This window comes from Cupressus sempervirens, chromosome 2 (genome assembly GCF_028749045.1).
Source record: "Cupressus sempervirens isolate cs-2001-9-10 chromosome 2, ASM2874904v1, whole genome shotgun sequence".
NCBI classification, from domain to species: domain Eukaryota; kingdom Viridiplantae; phylum Streptophyta; class Pinopsida; order Cupressales; family Cupressaceae; genus Cupressus; species Cupressus sempervirens.
In genome coordinates this window covers 623,329,676-623,339,599 of record NC_143119.1, presented here as the reverse complement: position 1 = coordinate 623,339,599, position 9,924 = coordinate 623,329,676, and the positions used below count along the sequence as shown (strand labels likewise).

At 33.9% G+C, this 9,924-nt stretch overlaps 1 pseudogene; it reads left to right on the top strand.

Annotated features, from left to right (window-relative positions):
* Positions 1 to 2,373: 2,373 nt before the first annotated feature.
* LOC149574919 (isoleucine--tRNA ligase, chloroplastic/mitochondrial pseudogene) lies at positions 2,374 to 5,171 on the top strand (annotated as a pseudogene).
* The last annotated feature ends 4,753 nt before the right edge of the window (positions 5,172 to 9,924 follow it).

Sequence of the window (9,924 nt, the reverse complement as noted above, 5' to 3'; positions counted from 1 at the left end):
ACATCATATCTATGACGATGCAACCCCACTGGCAGGCTGATATGACTAAGATGAACCTCCACTTGTGAAATCATAACATTTTGAGATCATATGACCCAATTACTAAAGCTATTAAGTTTCCACAAATAGTAACTCTGTAATGAAATAATCCTTATCTAAAATGACAAATAGAAACACCTAGGATGCTCCTACATCAGACACCTAAGATGATTTGAGAAGTGATCTTGTCACGTCTCAGATGTTCAAAGGAAAACCAAGACGGTTAACCTCCTCCCTTGTCATCCATGATGAATCCTCAACATGTCATCCTTTCTAATTGACTAGATATTCTTCATATTCTATGTTCCTTGTACTTTTTCCAACTTGGTAGTCCAATATGTTGTCAATCTGCTTTGTAGTTGAAGTAGTTATTGGAATACTCTACTACACTTCTATGACTTCATCGCCATCACTTCCTTCATGACACTTTGTTAGATCTCAAATGTTAAATACTAGTGAAATATTTAGTTTAACAAGAAACTCTACTTCATAGGCATTTCCATAATCATGCCTTTTCAATATCTTGCATGGTCCAAACTTCTTCATTTTTAGCTTGTTATATATACCTACTAGAAATCTCTCCTTTCTCAAATGAACCATGATTTCATCTCCAACCCGAAACTCCTTCTGCCTCCTTTTCTCATTTGCCTTATCCTTATATCGTGTATTCATCTTTGTGATGTGTTTTCCTCACCTCCTCATGGATGTTCTTCAAATGTTCTGCAAAATCCTTAGCTTCAACACTACTTATCTCTCCTTTATCCAACTTTCTCAATTCAAAAGTATTTTTGAGGCTGCTCCCATATACAATTTGGAATGGTGATTTACCAATGCTCCTATTTATAGAATGATTGTATGTAAATTATGCTTGTGGTAAAATAAGATCCCATCCTTTTGGCTTATCTCCAACCAAACATCTTAATAAGTTCCCCAAACTTTGATTCACCACCTTTGTTTATTCATCAATCTATGGATGATGTGATGAGTTGAACTTCAAATATGTCTTCGACTTCTCCTATAATTTACACCATAAATACCCAAAAAACTTGGCATCTCGATTTGAAACTCTAGTCTTTGGTAGACCATGTAGTATCACCACTTCTTTGAAAAACAACTCTACCACATGAACAACATCACTAGTTTTCTTATAGGGATTAAAACATGCCATCTTTGAAAACCTATCCACCACCTAGTAAATTTGAACTCAAAATTTGACCAATTTTGGTTGAAATTTCCACCCAGGTTGGTCAAAATTTTGACCAAGATGTTCGTCAAAGTTTTCCTCATCAAAATTTCAACCAACTTATAGGTTGGTCGAGATTTCAACCAATACATTTGTCAATTTTTTTAAATTTTTGGTGGTCCTAATTTGTCAATGTTGGTCAAAATTTCAACCAATCCATTCGTCATAATTTTTTTGATTGGTCAAAATTTCGACCAATCCATTCGTCAATTTTTTTTTGATTGGTGGAAATTTCGACCAATGCTTGGTAGAAAACTAATAGGCATTGGTCAAAATTTCCACCAATGTTTGGTCAAATTTTTTTAGCATTGGTGGAAATTTCCACCAATGGTTGGTCAAATTTTTTCCAGTTGGTGGAAATTTCGACCAATGCTTGGTAGAAAACTAACAAGCATTGGTCAAAATTTCCACTAATGTTTGGTCGATTTTTTTTATTTTTATTTTTTAAATGCTGTATTAAGCAATTGCTTCTTATCCAAGCCATTCAATTTGTAACCTTTTAAATCTCTACAAAAATAAAGTTGGAGCAGAAATTTTTTTCTTTTCAAAGGTGTCCTCTGATTGTAAAGCATCCATTCCATTATCTGTTCAACAAATAAGACATATCTAGTTCAACAGATAATGGAATGGATGCTTTACAGTCAAAGGATACCTTTGAGAAGAAAAATTCTCCTACTCCAACTTTACCTTTGTAGAGATTTAAAAGGTTGCAAATTAAATGGCTTGGATAAGAAACAATTGCTTGATACAACATGGAACAAATGTACATTTATGCATAGGGCACCATCAACTATGTGAGTGATGCAGATGCAACTGAAATTTTTGGGGTCAAAGCCACCAATTAATATAACATTTCTAATCTCCATGAGGTTGACATTGTGGTTGTAAGGGTTATGGAGAGGGTACTTCTTCACTGTCTGCTTCATCACTGATTAACTTATACTTGCATAGACTGATAGTCTTCATCTTTGTTGTGGGATCCTATCCCCTATGTGAGTGTTAATGTAGAAGTCGAAGAGGAAAAAATAAGTGAAAGCATGTTGAATAAGTTTTCTAATCTCAACTTGGCCAACATTGTTTATTTAAGGGCTATGGACTGGGCAATTCTTCAATGTCCAATTAGGGGTAGCATTGCATTCTCTTTAATTGTTACATGTATAGCGCTAGGAGGAAATAGGTTGTTGGCTGCTTCTTCTGGCCTTACACTTTCTTCTTTGCAGGTTTTTCTTAAACACATCTCTACATCCATCCCCAGTTTCAAGCGATTTGGCAATGCATATCTATTTGCTGCAAAAAGCAATACCCATTTCTTGTTTTAGTTTCTGATAGGTCTTTCTCAACTCTTTCATTTGGAGAGAAGGTTTTCGTCATGGCAGCAACACATAAAACATCTCAAGGAAAAATTGAAGATGAAAATGAGTACAAGCATACAGTTGACTTACCTCAAACAAGCTTCACCCTCAAAGCCAATTCAATAGCACATGAACTAGAAATATAGAAGCTGTGGGATGAGAAATAGATATTAAATAGGGTTGCAAACAAGAACACAGGGGATATTTTTACTCTTCATGATGGTCCCCCTTATGCCAATGGAAATTTGCATATTGGGCATGTGTTGAACAAGATACTAAAATATTTTATCAACAAATATAAGCTACTTGAAGGGTATAAGGTGCACCATGTGCCCGATCCCCCTATTTGAAACTTTCTCTAGAGTATATATGAAGCTACACAGATTGAAGTATTTGGGCAATTTTTTTTTAGGGCCACATTTATAGAGGCCAAAAATCGGTTCATTGGAGTCCCTCATTTAGCATGGCTATGGCTGAGGCTAAGTTGGAGTATCCAAAGGGACACATATCAAGAAGTGTTTATGTTGTTTTCAAAGTGGTTAACGTAGCAGAGACAACTCTTGATTTTCTCAAAGGACTTCTACCCAGTTTGGTTTGGTTATCTAGACTACAACCTTATGGACAATTCCTACAAATTGTAATGTCCCCTTTTTATGTTTCTTGGACACTACGTGAGCTATTGCAATATTATAGCTAATTCAATTGATTTATGAATGTTGAACAATGAAGGTATAAATGATTGGTAATTCCAAATGCTAATATGGATAAAATGAACTAATGAATTAATATGCAAGTGTGGGTGTAATATGCAATTAATGCAACAAGTGTATAATGAGAAATGCAATAACAATGAATTATGTAATGGAGATGGGAATAGCATATATATATATATATATATATATATATATATATATATATTTACAACTGTAATTTCAATGCCACAATGGAATACAATGAATCTAACAAGGCTGTGACTGCAATAGACCCTAGCAGTTTGAATAATTATATGTGACTGTCTCTAACTTAGCAATTATGGAATATGCACGTACCCTACAAACCGTCTTTGATATGCAATGTAATCTATGCTACTGTGTTAGGATAATTGAATGACAGATTCATCTCGGATATGCAAAAATGAATATGCTCTGAATATGGTGCCATCTCTGATCTGCTGTATTAATGCTTGCACTTTAATATATAAGGTTGCAATAGCAACATAAATTCTTAGCTAGTGGAATCCATAAGAGAATCTTTTTTTATAAAATCAATTCTCATACCTCGCTCTCATAGCCGATCAACTTGGATATTTGTAAATGGTGAAGGGACACAATGAAAAGTCGTCACCCTTAGTTATCAATGGCTTGTCATTTATTATGTTTTAAGACAAACTGACAATGAGAATTGGCTAAGGGAGTAACACAATAACATAACTCTTATGATTATTATCAATTTGGACAACCTTAATCTCAAAGATACCTATATGTATCCATAGCAAGTGTCTGGTAATGATAATATCACATAATGTATAATGACATTGGTCCTAATGCATTGATTGTCACTATTTGAATGTTTTTGTAATGTCGATGTTGTCATTTCTGAGACTTTGTATCTTTCCATAGTCTTATCAAATGCTGTTGTCAAAGGTTTAGAGCTATTGTCTTGCCACTGAGTTGTTAGCCGATAGAGATGAGCTCTTTGGATAATGATTACTCTTTGTAAATATGAGATATTGGTATCACTAACCAAAAATATTGATGAGACCGTTCCCGTCGTGGCAATAGACTTGGATCATTATCAATTGCAGATGATGTAATAATCAACATATTATTAAACTCTATTTGGTTGGGGATATCACACAAATGCTACTGTTGTAGTCAATGGTCAACTTCTTTATGCAATGGTCTAGGTAAGAACAAAATCATATGTAGATACTGCTACAGAAGGTGTTAAAAAGCCTAATTTTGAAAGTAGCCAACAATTTATTGTTGCAATAGATTTAGTTAGCACTCTACAATTGAAGGTGGGGGTACTTGAGCTTGATGTTTTGGGAACATTTTGTGGTTCAGATCTTGAAAATTGCAGTTATATCCATCCCTTAGAAAATAGGGAATGCCTTGTTGTTGTGGGTGGAGATTACATAACGATGGAATCTAGAATAGGGCTGGTTCATACTACCCCAGGCCATGGCCAAGAAGATTTTTTAACTGGCATGAAATATAAGCTTCCAATATCGTTTCTTGTAGATGATAATGGCAAGTTTACTGAAGAAAGTGAGGAGTTTTCTGGTTTGGATGTCTTGGGTGATAAAAATGTGGCAATTGTCAAGAGCTTAGATGAACACTCATATCATGGAAGAAGCATACAAACATAAATATCCTTATGATTAGAGGAAAAAAAAGCCTACAGTATCTAGAGCAACAAAATAGTGGTTTTCCTCTATTGAGGGATTTAGGCAAGTTGTTTTGGATGCTATCAAGAATGTGAAATGAGTTCCTTCATAGGCTGAGAACCAGATAACATCCATGATAGTTAGCTGATCTCTTGAACTATAGCAATGCATCTATTTGCTACAAAAAACAATGGTACCCTAATATAACCAAAACATTTACAACACCTTAGAGTCACAAGGAAAAACAAATGCCGATATGAGAATTGGTAACAATCATCAATGCATTTAGCATTGAGATTAAATATATTTAAAATGCACAGAATGAATTTCAACTTACCTAAATAAATTTCTGAATTACCTCGTGCTGGTTGTTTGCTACACTCTCCTGGATCAAGTCAATTTTGTTCTATAGAATAATAATATGCTGAAGATGCATTATTTCTACAGTAGCAAGGTGCTCTAAAGTTTGGGGCTTAGGACAACTCTCATTACTTGCAATCAAGAGCAATGCATCGTCCATGATAGCAACACCATTTAGCATGGTAACCATAAGAATATCATGACCCTACAATAAAGTAATTCAAAAGATGTAAATCAATTCATTATTGAAAAAACATCATTTTTTATCTAAGTTGAAAAACTATAATCGACTACAAATAATGATATATTGCAAAAGCTTCATGCGTGCATTTTCAAATCCAAGGACATCACACAAAGGACTGTCTTCCTTTCCACTACCATATGCCCTGCAATATGAATTGAATAACATTAGTTATTTACCATGCTCCAAACCAAAGAGAAAAGCATCATTCCACTTTCATAAACCTTTCAATCGTTCATTATGAATAAGAAATAGTACTTATCCAAACCATCCTTGTTCACAGTGTCCTCTATACATATGCATGAGAACCTAAAGATTTAGCAAATTTTAGATAGAACCCAAGTACGAAACAATAAATTATTGGAACAAAAAGATGTGTCAAGTTTAGCATATGATTGACTTACCTCAAACAAGCTTCACCCTCAAAGCCAATTGAAGATGAAGATGATAATTTCTATTTCATACAAAATTAAGAGAACAACTAAAAAAACATTAATAATAAAGGAAATAAGGTATGTTAGTTTGAGCTTCACTTCGTTTCGAGAATACTTTAATATTCTCTATTTAACAAGGTCAACCACGTGAAGCTGGAAGTTCATCTGGCCTCACCCCCCTCCTCCTAACATCAATCTAAATTCCCCATTAACATCTAATTACATACTTCATTCATCCATTTATGAACTATAACATTCAATCAATACAATCACATAGCATTCATTAATATGATATAAAATTCATTAATATGCAATACTAATCAAGACATTATATTATATTATCAGAAGATTTTACAAAAGTTTTTCCCTATTCAATTGCAGGCACTGAGGGAAAAAGAACAAGGCAAAAAAACCCCCCAGTATAGCTTGGGACCTGAGTCCTATATACATTACAAATGCCCTTTATAAGGGTCTTTAAGAAGGCATATCTCCTTTTATACAAGGGGATGATTTTTGATAGAACTTCCAAAAACAAATACAAGGTTGGATCAAAATCCGTCTCAACCAGATTCCCTTCCCAACGTATTGGGGATTACAAATAACAATCGTTGAAAGGGTTACAAATATTATTGTTGGAGGAAATTGGAGTGACAAAATTTTGAGGAGATCTCTGGTCTGGTTAAAGAAATAGTGGACATTGGAGGTAAATGTTACAATCCTTGAATAACGTGCAATAAAAAAACAATATTCCATGGCAATGAAAAGAACGGGGGTAAGGGGTTAATAGGTCTTACCCCCCTAAAACAAATATCCAACAAGTCACCTGTTCTCAAAATAAGAATCCGTAAAACTATTTAGCACCTTAGACTTTTAGCTTTGATCACAAATAGAAATATACATATACAGAGGAGAGTGTATGAATGATTCAGATCTACATATGTATACATATACAGGTATATATACTTATGGGAGATAGTTTGTATATATATATATATATCAGATTTCCACAATCCATTTGTAATGCAAGTTCATTTTGAATTTGATTGTGTGTGTTTTTTAGCATCATTGTTTCAAATCACTCTTTGTAATCCATTATCAGGATGAGAGAGTTCAGGATGCATGAAAAATGTCAAATCATAGGCAAAGCATGTGAATTGTTATTGTTGTCATTAGAGAAGTTAAAATGAAAATAAAAAATTGTTATTGTTTTTAGGATCACTACTAATAAATATTGCTTTTGTCGATCGATATGCATAAAATATTTATATTCTTCCAAAAGACATGACCCCATAGGAACATGACCACATAGAGTCATGACCCTACATGGTCATGACTAATAAAACTGTCTTAAAATGATGCATTTTGATACATAAATAACATTTAGACGAGTTAAAAGCTTTGCCCATCTTAAATAGGCTTTTGGTTAAAGTTCTGGGTTAACTTGTCAGCAACTTTCTGCTCTCTATGATCAATAGCACTTTGAAATATGCTCATGTGCTTGGTTGGTTACCAAGCCGTGGGATAATACTAGTGTTATTAAAGTAAAGGGATCATGATAGAAATGATCGCTCGGGGAAATTGGTGAATAACAAATGATACAGTTGAAAATTTATAAAACTATAGTACCTAGCTTTGGTTTTTTTTTCCTCTATTGGGTCTTGCTTTTCATTATTGACTAGGTCCTTGGCAAACTTTTTAATAAACCGATTCATTGGCTTGTAGAATAATACAACTCCTTTTGAACTATCCATAACTCATCAATTTGGGAAAGCAGCGACTCGACACAGATAACAGATATAATAAATATGTTACCTTTCAATCATAAAACATGGTAATGATAGCAGTAATTTAAAAGTTGTATGAATGCTAGTACCATTTTAAAACGAATTGTTAAAACAAGGGATTCTACTTATGGAGTGAGAATCTTGCTCTAGTTCATCTGATTATCTAGATTTAGTAAGGTATATGTCCTAAAAATTGCTATCTGCACTCTCATTTTGAAAGTTTTGGAATTTATTTATTTTGAATACTGCTTCTCCGAGATATATTGCCCCACGGGTATACCAACATAGGTCAATGAGAGCAACAGACAATTATGATGATCTGCAGATCATCCAACAACAACTATGCAATATAAATATTATGGAGGGCTCTCCAAGTTTGCATTAATTCAATTGCTGAATGAAGCTTACTTTTATTGCAAGTTAAACGAAACCTTGTTGAACCAACTCTGCGATGTAGTGGTTCTAGATTCTAACATGCTTAGTACTGTTGTGGAACATTAGATTCTTACTCATTTGAATAGAACTCTTATTATGGAAATGCAATATGTTGGGACTATGCTGTATTTGCTGCATACCTTGTTTGATTCTTTTCAACCAACCTACTTGGCAAGTGGTGAAAGTGGCAGTTTTCTATGTAGCCTCTGCAGTAGAAAGGGATGTGGTAGATTATTTCTTGTATTTCAAAGAAAGTATTGTAGAATAATGGCTGAAAGTATAACTAGAAGTAGACTTCTGATCATCAACAGAACCTGCCTAAATTGAATCAGCATATCCAACCTATCTAGTCTATAAAACCCATAATCTATGTTTTTTAAGGTACCTTGGAATCCTTTTTAGTAGCACTCCAATATGTTTTCTTAGTTTTTTTTGACTATAACCAAAACATCGAACTCGTTACATATGTAATAACTTATATTTGGTCAGTGCAATAGACAAATAAATCGATCAACTGATTGGCTATCTATAGAGTGGGTTTCTTTAAAGTAGACTCATTTGAAGTGGACACCTCAAGTCCAACCTCAACAGGGTTGCTATCTTTTATACAAATTCCCTGGGAATATCTTAAGCATATTTTTGTTGAAACATAAATATACCATCTGCACATGGAGGCTTCTAGACTGAAAAATGATGCATCCACCTGAAATAAGAGATGTTCTAGATTTATCAAGTAAAGATGATTTTTTTACAATATAGATAAGATTATTCATATATAGAACTTGGATAAGACTATCCTCAGCTGAGTACTTGTGTGCTAGAGCATTTAGGCTCATAAGCAATCTTGCATCACCAAAAAAATTATTTTGTTTCTATGTTTGATTTTTTCATTTTTGGTGTAGGTTGGAGCTTCAAGAGCACATTTTGAAGTGTTGAAGGATAAAATATTTGTCTTATCAATGCCCAACTTTCATTTCAAAAATCAGAGGTTGTGATTTTGAAAATATTACATAACACAATTTCAAGGTTTCAACGGTTGAAGGGATTCTTTGGCATATGATAAACTCATAATAAATTAATTTGCTAAATTTCGATGCCAAGGGAAGTGTTCACAAGGTGAATGACCTTTGGCACTCCAATCATGTATCTTTCATCTCCGCTGTATAAAATGGAGGTAAAGACTAGTGATTTTTAAGAAAATAATTAGAGACTTTATTTTGTAAATGAGCACAACTTGGTTTATGTTTATCTTCATTTTTCCAAAGCCATTAACAATAAAAAGTTATTGGATGTAGTTTAGCAAACTTGGGTGCCACATTTGGAAGGATTGGCACCACAAGGGTTCTAATCATACAAAATGTAGCCTTCAATGGCATTAGAAGCTGCAATCAACAACAACAAGGTTGGAGAAACTTGCACGTTTTTCTCTAGGGAATTGCATAAGGGAGAGCGTAGATAATTAGCTTGCCAACAGGAGAAGGATAGAAGAAGAGAAATAAGGATCTGCAAGCGTGTTTGTGGTGTTCAAGGCAGCCACAAGAGCTACAGGATGAAGAAAAATATTAGAATTCAATTGAGGAGTGAAGCTACAAAGGTGTAAAGGCTTGAGAAACATTGAAAATTTTCTAATTTGTTTCATGTCGAAAT